The following is a 15675-nucleotide window of genomic DNA, read 5'->3' on the forward strand; positions in this document are numbered from 1 at the left end:
AAGATTTCATTTTTCGAATTTTATTTTTAACTCCAACCGGTTTTCCAGAATCGCCAATTGAAATATCGCAATTTTTAAAAATTCCAAAAAATTCGGATTTCACTCCGAATATTTCCAAAATATTGCCCTGTGACCCTAAACAGGCTATATTTTTGGAATCAGCACGTCAAGATCTATAACCTTGAATATGATAATAATTTGTTATGACGTCATAAACATAGATAATACACAATGCGAGAGAAAAAACAGAGAAAAAAACGAAAGGCCAAGTTTGGAATCGAACGTGCGACGTCCGGTCCGCATTCCTGACTCGTAACCACTAGACCACGACGCATTATGTTTTTGCAAAAATTTGGACGGTTAGGGGAAAACTCTAATCGGATTCGTGCATCACACTTATAGGACTATATTTTTGCATAACAGTTAAATCAAATAAACAGAATTCTTTGAAATTACGTCATCAAATTGCTGGTGGGAATGATTAACGCAATTTTACAACAGTCGGTCCAGCAGTTTCGGAAATTACATGTGTAATAAAAATGGATACAGACACCAGACAGACAACAGACAGACGAACGGAAAGGGGAGACTATTTTGTACTATAGGGGTCATGAAACGTCGAGAAAATATTAAAGTGGCTATTCGCCCGATGGACTCCATTAGTATACTTCCTTAGCTTACGCTCAGGAATTAAAAATCGGATATATCAGAGACAGAACTTGTATGATATCATCAAATTTTTGTTGACCTACGTATAAAATTTGACAACAATCAGTTCGGTAATTTCGGAGATTATCTGTCTAATAAAAGTCACAAATGACAGACGCCAGACAGACGGAAACGTCAAGAAAACATGAAAGTTGCCATTCGTCGGATGGACCCTATTACAATACTTCCTTAGCTTACACTCACAAAGTAAAACAAATATTAATCATCTCCGAATTGTAAGAGATATAATATTCGGGTAGATGGACAACAGATACATGAAATGGACCTAGATTTTTGGGTCGATGCAGATGAGAAATTAAAAGTAGATACATATACCACGTGTTTCTTTTATTTGATACAACCCCCGAAATTTTTTTATTTAAAAAAATAAACATATAGTTCTTTGACCAAATTTGTATCATTTTAAAAGATCATCTATGTGGATATATGACATGAGTATCAATTTTTCAAGCTACTAGATTGTCATCAATTAATATGAATTTTTCGTGTATTTTATTTAATAACTTTTTAAGTATTGATTTTAGAAATATTACTTGCCTGTGATTTTTAGAAAAAATCAGTCTTTCCATTTATGAAAAAATATCCCTAGGGTTCCATAAAAAAAAATAAAGATGATGTCATTTCCGGTTCTACCGGAAATAATAATGTAAATGTGAGGTTGCCATCACATAGATCTTTTAAAATGATACATTTGCTCAAAGAATTACAGGTTTATCTTTAAGAATAAAAAAGTTACAGGGGTTGTGTCAAATAAAAGAAACACCCTGTATAGTGGGGGTTCTAGATCATTCTTATGGAAAATTTATATGGGAAAACGTGAAATTTCAGAATTATTCCACAACGTTTTACACATGTACAATTTCTATCTAAAAAGGCGTTCACCTGAACAAAACTGCAGCCCAAAAAAATTGGTCTAAAGAGTTTAGACAGTACTTCCCTCGCTGTCGGAAACGTGACGACTGCATGTCTATTATGTTTTTTTTTCGCAGTAGATTTCATTTTTTTTTTTAGTCACCCGGTATATGCAAATTCAAAAAATATGAATGGAATGATAAATAACAAGTACAGACTCATCATATTTTGTATATTCTAGATAGGATTTATTCGGCAAACTTTTGAGCTGACGTCATCAGTTTTTTGTAGAAGATAACCAAATATATTTTGACTAAAAATTTATTATGCTCTTTATAACCTTAAAACATTTGCAAGATTTCAAAACATTCGGTTCTGGAGTTCCTGATTAAATCAATAAAATACATTTACCAATTCATTAATTTTTTTGGGTCACCTGTATATGCAAATCCAAAAACTATGAATGGAATGATAAATCACAAGTACAAACTCATCATACTTTTTGCGTTTTAGATAGGATTTATTTAGCAAAATTTTGTGGTGACGTCATAAATTTTTTAGGGGGGATGAGCAAATACATTTGGATCAAAAACTTACCATGCTTATGATAACTTTAAAACACCTTCAAGATTTCAAAGCATTCGGTTTTGTAGTTCCTGAGTAAATCAGTAAAATAAATTTACGCATTCATTAATTTTTTTGAGTCACCCTATAAATGCAAATCCTAAAAATATGAATGGAGTGATATATCACAAGCACAGACTCATCATATTTTGTACATTTTACATAGGATTTATTTGGCAAACTTTTGAGCTGACGTCATCAAGTTTTTGGAGGGGATAACCAAATATATTTTGAGTAAAGATTTATGATGCTCTTTATAGCCTTAAAACATCTGCAACAATTCAAAACATTCGGATTAGCAGATTCAAAATAAAATTGCAAAATGTTGTTTTATAATTTTGATATTTTTTCCAAAAATCTGGACGTTTCGGATAAAAACTCAATTCGGAGTCGTAAACTACATGTTTAGGACTATATTATTTTATACGATTTAAAACCCATTTACTATGTACAATTTTGAAGTGACGTCATCACATTAGTGGTGGGGATGATTAGACAAATTTTGGTTAGCGTTTTACCATCTACATGATATTCCTAATATAACTACAAAATTTCACAACAATCGGACCAGTACTTTCGGAGATTATCTGTCTAATAAAAATCCGGGACGGCAGACAGACGGACAGACGAACAGACGGACAGACGGACAGACGGACAGACGGACAGATGGACAGACAGACGGAAATGGGAGACCTATTTTTTCGTCTTCCAAGGGTCATGAAAAATCGAGAAAACGTAAAAGTAGAGAGTCGGTCGAGGGACTCGATTACAATACTTCCCTTGCTTACGCTCGGGAAGTAAAAATACAAAACCTATTCAAAAAATGTATCCAAGGTTATTTCAAAAGTCATCGTATTCACCGTTGTTTACTAAAGGTTTTTTACAATTTGAAGTTTTCTGCGAAAATTTGAATCCTGAGGAAAAAAACTCAAGGCACATTCATAAACCACAAGTGTGAGAATACATTATTTTATAAAAAATTAAATAGTATCCCGATAAAGTAATCCGGGACAAAACCGTACAGACAAAATCACCCCAGACAAATAGCTTCGTCAAAATAGCGCAAGATGACTAAAAGCGATTACAGGATTCAGGAACGATCTTGCAATAGTGGATTTACCTAGGTATTTATTCGGTGAACCTAACCTGACCTGACTTGTCGTGATCTGACTTGACCCGACCTGACATACTCTGGCTTGTCTTGACCTGACTTGAGCTGACTTAACTTGGCCTGACTTGTCTTGACTTGTCCTGACTTTTAATTTATTTTGTTCCAAAGGAAACATCTTCGTAATGCGGAAAAAATTACAAAAAAAAACTATTTTAAATTAACCAATCGCAGTAGGCTTCGAACGTAGGTTGCTCTAAGATTTTGTAACGTCATCATTTTTTTGAAGGAATAAACGCACAAATTTCGTAAAAACCTAATACACACTCTAAAACGATTATTGAAATTTCACAACCAAAAACTAAAATATACAGAAACTCAAAAATACCCCAAACACGTCCATTTCCAACAAAATCATCGCATCGCACGAAGCTCTACTTCCAGTTCCCCCAACCCATCCATCATCGTTCCTAATATCGTAATAAATCCACCAAATGCAGCTACTAAATTCAGCTGTACAAAAACGAGATCTGCAGGTTTGTTTTGGCAGCTATTAGCGTCCGACAAGAACGGGCTAGTTTCGTCCGTCTGTTGCAGGAATTGGTGAAGGCAATGACCCATTCAAATAAAGCCCTCAGGCCTCAAGCTTTCCCGACACTACTTGCGGTAGTGCAATTTACTGCGCACTTACGCACAACTCCGCCAATGTACTCACTCTTTCAACGTGCGACGACCATTAAAGCTGACAACGACGGCATAAATGCGATAAAAGAAATATACGACTCTTTATTCCAAAGCGAAGAATGTACTGCAAACGGCTTTGCAATTAACTTTTTAGGGGAAAATTGCCTCCTTAAACAACGTTAAAAATTAAGAGACCTGAAAAAAGTCTATTCATTAAAAAGTTTTCGAATTCCTCTTTATGTACGTCTGTTAAAGGTGGCCACGTACCGAGAAACCTTAGTAAATGAAAATGCCGTAGGTTGATATTTACGGTCTACTGTTCGACGAAAAAAAACCGAAATTAATCAAATACGTTATCACCAGTCAAACGAGGCAATAAATAAATTACAATAACACGCCCAAATACTTTTCATATTCAATTTTTAATTTACAATTTTATGACTTTTTAATTTGCTAAAATTAATAACACACAAACAGCGCTTGCTTCACTTTATCACAACAAAGTATTAAAAACATCTGTGTCGCGGTTTATGGTCTGTAAACACAGCATTTTCATGTTACGCACAATTGGTGCGATTTAAAAAATTAATTAAAACCATTTAGTGACACTTGAGTTATTATTTTTGAACTTTTATTAATATTTCGTGTAGACAAATCGACGTTTAACGTTTATAAAGAACTCGTTTCTGGTTAGTCGGCGCTACACCGACTGCTGTGATTATAAATAACAAAACGCGTTATCTTCGGTAGCCATCATAACTCACGCAGTTGAAATAAAAAGTAATTTCCGTTGGGTGTGGCTGACAGAATAAAATACATAAATTAGCAACAACTAGTCGTTTATATTGTTTTAAATAATCCACACTATGCGGTTTTCACACCCCGCTTATCGTTCCACCGACGAAGGCCAATTCTATGGCTTCCAAGGTACGATAAAGACGAAATATTGATACCCGAAGATCACACAGCCCCGCATGCCTAATTCAAGATTAACGAGGGTTAAATCGATTTGTGCCTAAGCATCTCTTATTGATGATAATCGACAGCGATCCCAGGTTTAGTGAATAAATGACGGTTCGGAAGGACCGAACTATTGTCATTGTTCCAGATAGGCCGTGATTAGTTTCAGACTTATGGCCACCATCATGCATTCTGTTATCAACCAGCACACGTGTAATTGTACCGATATTAGCCACCTGCTGCTGGTAATTTCCGGAATGAAGCCGATAGCAGTATTGTGGTACGTTTGTAAGGGTTGTCTTTCATCATTATTTCCTTTGGACAGTTTAATCGGGTCCAGTGGTCACACTCAAACCCGCTTTGATCCTTGCGACTAAGCTAAAGCGATGATTAGAGTGGCTATAAAGTTGTTTTTAAGACGATAATAGGAAACGGCGGAGTTAATTGTCGGTTGAATTTCTCCACAGCGGTAATAACGTGATAATTTCGAGCGTGCAGTAAACTTTACGCAAAAGGGGCGAAGGTGGATCGTCATTTTTTATTCATCCGTGTGGGCGGAAACGACTGTCATAGAAGTTATGGCTTCGTAAAAAATTATAGTGCAGCTAGTAATTGCCGCAATGCAATGACAGCAAATGGAGGACAATCATTTTACGTTTTTAATGGTACTATAATGGAGTTTTGTTACGAAAAAAGGTGGACCGAAAAATCGTGGACCGAAAAATCGTTTCTAAAACTATATATTTGTATCACGTATTTGGAAAAAATCTTGTTGCGTACATAACGCGAATATAAGGTTACGTTCTGCAAAATTTAATTTAGCGCCTCATTAGAATTTACGCCGTGTTGCTAGGTGTACTCTCAAGGTAAACTGCGGTGTTGGTGGTTTCGTAATGATTTATTTAAGCAAAATCACCCTCCTCGACACACGCCTCATACCGATCTACGAACTTTAGTACAGTTTGAAGTTCATTTTTGTTTAAATAATCTGAAGGGTGACTTACCTGAGCCTGCGAAGACTTTGTCTGCACCTGGAACAAAATAATAATGAGATTAATAACAATAATAAATGTCTTAGCTGAGTAAAAAAGATTATAACAGAGAATGTTTACTTAGTGAGGCGAACTCTAGAAAAAGACCTCCAAAATCAATCAAGAAAAGAGTCGTTTTTGTAAAATAATCGTGGTAAAAATCAAGGCGGATTCATGAAGCACAAATACAGGAGTATTACAATATTTTGGCAGTTGTGTTTTCGTATTTATTAATATTTCGCATATCATTTTATACTAAATAAAATCTAGTAGTTGCGGTCCTTTTTTTTTGATACCAGTACGTACCAAAACATGTCACTTATTTTATCTTGAATATTTATTCAAATATTTACATTTTTACATACATAACGTTAACAGAGCTTATCATTCACTCTAGACTTATTTCTGCAAAAATTGCACATAATGTAAATATTAATTCAGAGAGTTTTATGTTAAAAATAGCTACATTTACATGAAAAAAAAAAACATTTATTTCAAACTAGAAAATATGACGATAAATGTAGCGAATTCATGGGAAAATGATAAAATTTGATTTTGTGGAATTTTACTTTTTCGTGATAATCTCTAGGAAGTAAAAGCAATATAGAAGCTACTAGTCACAGTGTAATAGTTAGAAAAAAAGATTACACTTTCTTAAAAAAAAGGTAGTTGGGAGCCCTGAGAAGATTTAATATTCTTAAAAAAAGACTCTTGGGACCCTCGAGGAGGTTTCACATTCTTAAAATGAAACAGACATTTTTTTTCTTCAGTTTTTCGAATTTTCAAGTTTAAAATTTTCAAATTTCCAACTTGATTTTTTCAATTTTTATATTTTGCAATTTCTCGAATTTTCAATTTTTAATTTCTCACTTTTTGTATTTATCAATTTCTAGATGTGCAACTTTTCAATTTTTTTTGTTAGTACATACTTGCTAAGATAAGGCTGATTTCAGCAAATCACATACCCTCTAAAAAGATAGAGGGCGGGTGGGCGGGCCTAGTACATGCTAAAACAAAACTAATTTTGGCAAATCATATACCTTCTAAAACGACAGAGGGTGGGTGGGCGGGCCTAGTACATGCTAAGATAAAAAACTAATTTTGGCAAATCATATACCCTCTAAGAAAATAGCAGGTGGGTAGGCGGGGCGAGTACTTGCCAAGATAAGATTGAATAATATTAAGAGTAGTCACTGGAATTGACTTGCTTGCTTATAAAACTCTTTAGAAAAACCTAAACTCAGCTCCGCTCACCTCTTGTCTAGACCATTTCACTGATTTATTTTATTTACTGTAAAATGTGAATTGAATTCTATTTTAACAAGCAGTAGAATCTAAGATTTAAAAGAAAGTAAAAAAGCCTCCCTTCCACCCACCCACCCTCATTCCGTTTTCATCAATCATTCTTATGGACTCTAAAGAAAGAATTTCACCAGTTTTTAATTTTTGATTATTCAATTTTTTGACTTTTCAATTTCAAAATTATAAAATCGAAAGAAATATTGAAAAAATAAAGGCATTGCAAAACGGACAAATTGTGATATAAAATGGAGAAAATGAAAATAAAAAAATTGAGAATATGAAAAACGAAAATCAAGAACTTGAAAAATTGAGGAAATGAAAAAAATTAAAATTAAAAAATCGAAAAATGAAAAACTGCAAAATCGAAAAATTGTAAAATTTGATTTTGTGGAATTCTACTTTTTCGTGATAACCTCTATGGAGTAAAAACAATATAGAAGGTACTAGTCATAGTGTAATGGAAAAAAAAGGTTTCATCTTCTTAAAAAAAGACAGTTGGGAGCCCCGAGAAGATTTAATATTCTTAAAAAAAGACACTTGGGGCCCCCGAGGTTTCGTCTTCTTTAAAAAAGGAGAGTTGGGACAGTGAGAAGCTTTCACATTCTTAAAAGAGGCATTTGGGGCCCATGAGAATGGGTTTTACATTCTAAAAAAAAAAACATTTAGCGCCGCCGACGTTTTACATAAAAAAAAAATGGGACCCCGAGAAGGTTTCACATTCTTTAAAAAAATACATTTGAGGCCCATGAGAATGTCTTACATTTTTAAAAGACAGTTGGGTTCCCCGAGAAGGTTTCACATGAAAAAAGACATTTGGCGCCCCAGAGAAAGTTTTACATTTTTAAAAGAGACAGCTGGAACCCCGAGAAGGTTTTACATTCTAAAAAAAACATTTGGAGCCGCCGAGAAGCTTTTACATTAAAAAAAAAATTGGTACCCCCGGGAAGGTTTCACATTCTTAAAAAAAATACGCTTGAGGCCCCTGAGAAGGTTTTACCTTTTTAAAAAAGACAGTTGGGTTCCCCGAGAAAGTTTCACATAAAAAAAGGCATTTGGCGCCCCAGAGAAGGTATTACATTTTTAAAAATGACAGTTGAGACCCCCGAGAAGATTTCACATTAGAAAAAAATTTGGGGCACCCGAGAAGATTTTACATTTTTAAAACAGACAGCTGGAACCCCGAGAAGGTTTTACATTCTAAAAAAAAAAAACATTTAGCGCCGCCGACGTTTTACATAAAAAAAAAATTGGGACCCCGAGAAGGTTTCACATTCTTAAAAAAATACATTTGAGGCCCATGAGAATGTCTTACATTTTTAAAAAAGACAGTTGGGTTCCCCGAGAAGGTTTCACATTAAAAAAAAAACATTTGGCATCCCCGAGAAGTTTTTACATTTTTAAAAATGACAGCTGGAACCCCGAGAAGGTTTTACATTCTAAAAAAAAAAACATTTAGCGCCGCCGACGTTTTACATAAAAAAAAAATTGGGACCCCGAGAAGGTTTCACATTCTTAAAAAAATACATTTGAGGCCCATGAGAATGTCTTACATTTTTAAAAAAGACAGTTGGGTTCCCCGAGAAGGTTTCACATTAAAAAAAAAACATTTGGCATCCCCGAGAAGTTTTTACATTTTTAAAAATGACAGCTGGAACCCCGAGAAGGTTTTACATTCTAAAAAAAAAAAACATTTAGCGCCGCCGACGTTTTACATAAAAAAAAAATTGGGACCCCGAGAAGGTTTCACATTCTTAAAAAAATACATTTGAGGCCCATGAGAATGTCTTACATTTTTAAAAAAGACAGTTGGGTTCCCCGAGAAGGTTTCACATTCTTAAAAAAACATTTGGCATCCCCGAGAAATTTTTACATTTTTAAAAATGACAGCTGGAACCCCGAGAAGGTTTTACATTCTAAAAAAAGAACATTTGGCGCCCCTGAGAAGGTTTTACAATTAAAAAAATTGGAACCCCCGAGAAGGTTTCACATTCTAAAAAAAATACACTTGGGGCCCCAAAGAAGGTTTTATATTTTTAAAAACGTCAGTTGAGACCTCCGGGAAGATTTCACATTAAAAAAAACACATTTGGAGCCCGAGAGAACGTTTTACATTTTTAAAAGGACAGTGAGGACCTCCGAGAAAGGTTTTACAATTTTAAAAAGACAGTTGGGTTCCCCGAGAAGGTTTCACATAAAAAAAGACATTTGGCGCCCCAGAGAAGGTTTTACATTTTTAAAAATGACAGTTGAGACCCCCGAGAAGATTTCACATTAGAAAAAAATTTGGGGCACCCGAGAAGGTTTTACATGTTTAAAACAGACAGCTGGAACCCCGAGGTTTTACATTATAAAAAAAAACATTTGGCGCCGGCGAGAAGGTTTTACATTAAAAAAAAATACATTTGAGGCCCATGAGAATGTTTTACATTTTTAAAAAAGACAGTTGGGTTCCCCGAGGTTTCATATTAAAAAAAAAAGACATTTGGCACCCCCGAGAAGTTTTCACATTTTTAAAACAAACAGTTGAGACCTCCGAAAAGCTTTCACATTCTAAAAAAAATACACTTAGGGCCCCCGAGAAGGTTTTATATTTTTAAAAACGTCAGTTGGGACCTCCCGCAAGATTTCACATTAAAAAAATACATTTAGAGCCCCAGAGAAGGTTTTACATTTTTAAAAGGACAGTCAGGACCCTCGAGAAGGTTTCATATAAAAAAACACATTTGGCGCCCCCGAGAAGGTTTTACATTTTTAAAAATGAGAGTTGAGACCCCCGAGAAGATTTCACGTTAAAAAAAAACATTTGGGGCACCCGAGAAAGTTTTACATTTTTAAAACAGACAGCTGGAACCCCGAGAAGGTTTCACATTCTAAAAAGAAAAAAACATTTGGGGCCCCCGAGAAGGTTTCAATTAAAAAAAAAATTGGGACCCCCAGTTTTCACATTCTTAAAAAAATACGTTTGAGGCCCTTGAGAAGGTTTTACATTTTTAAAAAAGGCAGTTGGGGCACCCGAGAAGGTTTTACATTCTTAAAACTACCTGGAACCTCGAGGTTTCACATTAAAAAAAAAAACATTTGGCGCCTCCGAGATGGATTTCCTTTTTTAAAAAAGACATTTAGGACCCCCGAGAAGGTTCCACATTTTTAAAAAATCGGTCAAAAGTTGTTTCGACAGAACTTCCCTCGCTCCTAAAGTACAATATATTTTACTTTTTTTTTCTTAATTTACTTAGTCTTACCTTCGCAACAAAAAACTGAAAACATGTTTAAAATGGTAAATTTTATCCGCCCCACTTCTCTATAAATTTACCCTTTTAAACATGTTTTTAAATTATTGTTGTGAAAAGAAAGCTATGTACACCAGCCCCTTTCTCAATTGTTACAAACGTTTTTATTGGTCGTGATTCTAAAGACGGAGCTTAATTGTAAAATCTTATTTCTGTAAAAGAAACTGTCATGTGAAACATAATGTCGTTGAAAGAAAATTATGTGTCAAGAAAAAACAAACAAAAAATTAAACCCGCCCACACACCCCAGTCTCAAATGCGACGAATTTTTCATTCGTTGTCAGACGGAGGGGCGGAGCTTAATTGTAAAATCGATGTTTCCCAAAACAAACATTTACCTTTAAAGTTTTAAACATCTTGGCGTGAACAGATGATTACATATATCTAGAAAAAAGGCAACATGTTTTAAGTATTATCATGTTGTTCAAAACAGATCGTTTTGAGAAAAAGGGAACTGTGTAACTTTCTCTAGCCTACTATGTCAACAATAAAAAAAGACGTTTCACATGGTATTTTTTTGTAGACAAACAAAGATCTTGCAATTAAGCTCCGCCCTCTTGGCTCACGACGAATTAAAAAAAATATCACAAATGAGACAGGGTGGGTGGATGGGGCTTATACTTTGCCTTTTTTCTTAATGTATGTAATCTTCTTTTCACAACAAGAAACTTAAAACATGTTTAAAAGAAGTTACGGAACTTATTAATTTATGCAGTGTAACTCTCATAATAACAAAATTTGTGGCAGAAATAGCAGTGGCAACTACTTATTAGCTCAATGAAATTAATTTTGATACTATAAATTTTCTTTCACGTCAATTTTTTTTCTTTGCGGGTTCCAAAAATTCTTTAAAAAAAGAAAAAACGTCAACGGGTTCCAATATTTTTTGATATTATTTTGTTCAAAAAATATTCAGCATTTTCTAAAAATTATAAAATTTGATTTTGCGGATTTTATATTTTTTATGAGAACCCCTGTAAGTTGAAAAGTAAATATAAAGAAGCATGCTACGCGTGTAATAAGCTAATTAAAAACGAATACATTTTACTTTTCGTTACATTTAGGCGAGAAAAGTCCCCTTAACTTCAGGGGCCTGATGGTCCAGTATAACAAGCAAATCCATATAAACCGTCTCTGCACAAGTACGGACATTGTAAAATGTATTTACAGCACATTATCAACGGGAATAGTGTATCTGAGCAATATGCGTAGTGTTAAAAATGTTGATGTTTATACATCGGAAGAATGTCACGTAGACGTTTTGAACAAAATACTCTCAATGTTATTATTATAATTCTTACCTTATCATTATTTTATTGTTATAAAGACCAGCGTATTTTCACGTTTTCGAGAAAATAGCGTGGCTCGTTCTTAATTTGATCAATAATAGATTGATCATAAAAATTGTTTAGTCACCCTGTATAACCAAATCTAAAAAATATGAATGCAATGATAAATTACAAGTATAAACTCATCATATTTTGCACATTTTTGAAAGGATTTATTCGGCAAAATTTTGAGATGACGCAATCAATTTTTTGGGGTTGATAAACAGATATATTTTGATTAAAAAGTTACCTGCTAAAATAAGACCAATTTTGGCAAATGACGTGTCCTCTAAGAAATTTAATTAAATTATTATAAGAAAAAACACTAGAGGCTCCAAAGCACTTTCGAATTCTTTCCAAACAGGAATACCTAGGACCTCAAGATTGTTTTAAATTTTCAAAAAAAAAAAAAAAAACGGGGTACCAAAATTAACTCCAAAACAGATCAGGTCAGAATAAAAACAGTCTTATCTTGGCAAGTATTGGCCCCGAACTCATATTCCACATTTTAATCCTTTGTTAGATTAACTCAGGATTAAATATTTAATTCGCCTTGTACAAACTGGCACCTGGTGTTTTTTTACCTTCGGATAAATTTAAAAAAATCTGATGTTTTGTTGCTGGATGAACTTGAAACAATCTTTTGAGTTTTTAGTGTTTTATTTTTTATGAATCTGAAAAAAGTCTTGAATACCGCAGTGTTTTTTTTTTAATTCGGAACACTCTTGGGTTCCCATGGTGTGTTATTTTGGGAGCCCCCGGAGATTTTTTTTTTTTTTGTAAATTATTTAAAACAATTTTGGGGGACTTTGGTGTTCTGTTTTTGGAAAAAAACATTCTCTTTTCCTAGAGTGTATGTCATTTGCCAAAATCGATTTTATTTTAACAGGTACTAACCCCGCTAACTAATCAGTTTTATCTTAGCAGGTACTAGCCCCGCCCACCCACCCTCTCTTTTCTTACACGGTATGTCATTTGCCAAAATCATTTATAGCTTGGCAGGTAAAAAAAAAATTTGAGACGACGTAATCAATTTTTTGGGATTCATAAACAGAAACATTTTGATTAAAAAGTTACCATACTTATGATAACTTTAAAACATCTGCAAGATTTCGAAGCATTCGTTTTTGCAAATTCAAAATTAAATTGCATTATAACTTTGATTTTTTTTTCCAAAAATCTGGACGTTTCGAGTAAAAACTCAGCACGGAGTCATAAACTACATGTATAGGACTATGTATATGTAGACAAATTTTGGTTGGCGTTTTTACCATCTACATAATATTCCTAATATAAATACAAAATTTGACAACAATTTATTTTTTCGTACTCTAGTAAATTGAAAGAGCAAGATCACTACATAGAATTTGCTCTTGTGTTCTATTCTTGCATTAAAATTCGCCATTATTTTTCAGTATCAATCAGTCCCCCTCTGTTCTTTCTATGTCACTTTGGCACTTCGTGCTTTTACAATCCGCAGCTATATTCTACTCTAGAAGAGAGATAAAAATGATGGTCTCCTTTTTTTTGAAATCTTTCTCTCAATCTTGAAATAATGTTTAGAAAATCGTCTGAGTTTATTTGATCAATGAAAAACCGTGATGTGATGCAGCAAATTAAAATCCACTTTGCAAATCCTCACGCAGTAAAACTCCATCTACCAAGTCAAAATTTATTTATTTTTTTTTTAAATACAGTTCCGTGTACTCATTTGATCCAGCACTCGCTCGTTCCCTCGCAATATGTTCGCCTTTAGCTCTCTAATATTAAACATATTTCTGTAATCGTAAATATTTTGTCTGCTCCTCTGCGCACGTATTATTAGAAGAACTTAAATTAACTCACGAGGTATTTAAAGCGCTTCCTTCCACACAAGGAGCACACCGTTATTTATCCTTGTTTGAAGCGCTGTCGTACAACTTCATCTCGTCATATTGGAAGCGGCGTTTAAGGCCCCGAGACTAATTTAGCGTGAAATTTTTCCACCCCGTCACCCTGTGACATATTAAATCATCAAGGCTACTGCGCCGAGCGAAACGGGACCCACTGGTACCTTCACAATTTGCATTCTCACGCAATCTTGACAATTACCAGTCGACCATAATCCAGCCCGAACAAACGGACCATAGAATGAGATTGTCTCGATCCTCATTTCGACGCAAGCGTCGAATTTATTCATTTGACGTCCGATAAACAAGTGCACTTTTATCATTACTGGAAGTAATTCTAAACATCACGAGTCCCTCTTTGCTCCCTCGGGACGCGTGCGAACTACACCGATGATTAATCCGGGAACATCCGCGGCGGTCTTTCGGATTCCTGACGGCTTCTCGGGGACGTCCCGACCCATCAACAGCACAACGGGGGGGTCCCCTGAGATCGAGCTTTGCGGAAATCAGCATTATATCCGAGATCCGTCCATCTAATCTGAACGACGTACGGCCAGAAAAACGAACATATGTATTGTGAAAAAAAGGGATGGCGACGTGTCCCTGTTGGGAATAGACGAGGCGGATCTCGATCAGGTGACGTTTAATCTTGGCCAGCACGAAAAATGTATTTTCCTGTTCCGGAGTTTACCTATATCAGACCCTTTTTTTACGGGTCACGTTGTCGATCCAATCGTGTATGAAAATCAATCCGGCGAACCGAAAGGATTTGACACGTGTGTACTGTGTATATTAACGGTAATTGGCGGGGGTTCCTGTCGTGTCTTCAGTATTTGCTGAAGTTGACATCGAATTATAAATAACACTAGTTTTCAAGGAGCTTCGGTCTTGTGTGCTTTCTGGATGTAGCAGCGGCTTTAGGACGTGCTGTAGACTCTAGACTGCTCTTTTCATTTATCATTATTTAACACTAACGACGAAGTATTTCGTTGGTGAAGAGCCAAGGCGGCGAGATGTGTTTTAAAAGTCGTTGTGAGAACGAACGGCTAGCTGGGGAGAATTTAATCGTTTTGGTTTGGGACGGATATACGAAAATACTCACGAAGGATGTTTAAATTTCTAATTATGTGAAAGACTGTTTTACAAAATGGAACGCACGACAATCAATTTGGATGAGTTTGCATGCTGATAGGCAATTAGTGACGGAGTTTGCTTTTCAATTTTCCGTTTACAATAGTTTTGTTTCTTTGTTGTTTATTGTTTATGAGGTTTTCGGAGATGCGCGTCGTTATAAACCCAAGAACAAGATTTCCATTTCTAAAATAAACAACTATCCCGCTTCCTCATTTGCTCGGGGTTTGTGTGTTTTGCACTTTTCATATCTACTTCCATGAAATGCCGCGCCATTAAAAATAAAATGGCTCAATCGGTGGCGCGGTAGACGTCACAGATTTACAACAAAACGGCACTGTGGTAAAAAAAATCCGTCCTTGGAAAACTGACTCAGTTTAAAAATTTGAGACACACTGTATACTCAACATTATGAGCAAAAATTTACCATACTTATAATAACTTTAAAACATCTCCAAGCGTTCAATGCATTCGGTTTTACAGTTCCTGATTAAATCATTAAAATAAATTCAAGCATTCATTAATTTCTTTAAGTCACCCTCTATAAACAAATCCAAAAAATATGAATGGAATGAATTAGTTTAACTTTTTCCTGCAGAGTCTCTGTCTTTCCTTCATTCTAGTAACTACTTTTAATATTGTTTAGTCTTATCTTGGCAAATACTAGAGCCGCCCACCCTCCCTCTCTTTTCTTGGAAGGCATGTCATCTGCCAACACCAATCTTATCTGTTCAAGTACTAACTCAC

At 34.9% G+C, this 15675-nt stretch overlaps 1 protein-coding gene across 1 annotated transcript in view; it reads right to left on the minus strand.

The window, feature by feature from the left end:
• Tpst (Tyrosylprotein sulfotransferase) overlaps nucleotides 1–15675 on the minus strand; it is a 210398-nt gene that overhangs the window by 153447 nt on the left and 41276 nt on the right. Inside the window, exon 2 of the mRNA XM_064068168.1 lies at nucleotides 5962–5988. The gene's annotated coding sequence lies outside the window, so the exon portion shown is untranslated. The remainder of the gene's footprint in view (nucleotides 1–5961; nucleotides 5989–15675) is intronic.

Source organism: Zophobas morio, unplaced genomic scaffold, assembly GCF_036711695.1.
Source record: "Zophobas morio isolate AGI-343-1 ecotype UQ-CSIRO unplaced genomic scaffold, CSIRO_AGI_Zmor_V1 ptg000004l, whole genome shotgun sequence".
NCBI lineage: Eukaryota > Metazoa > Arthropoda > Insecta > Coleoptera > Tenebrionidae > Zophobas > Zophobas morio.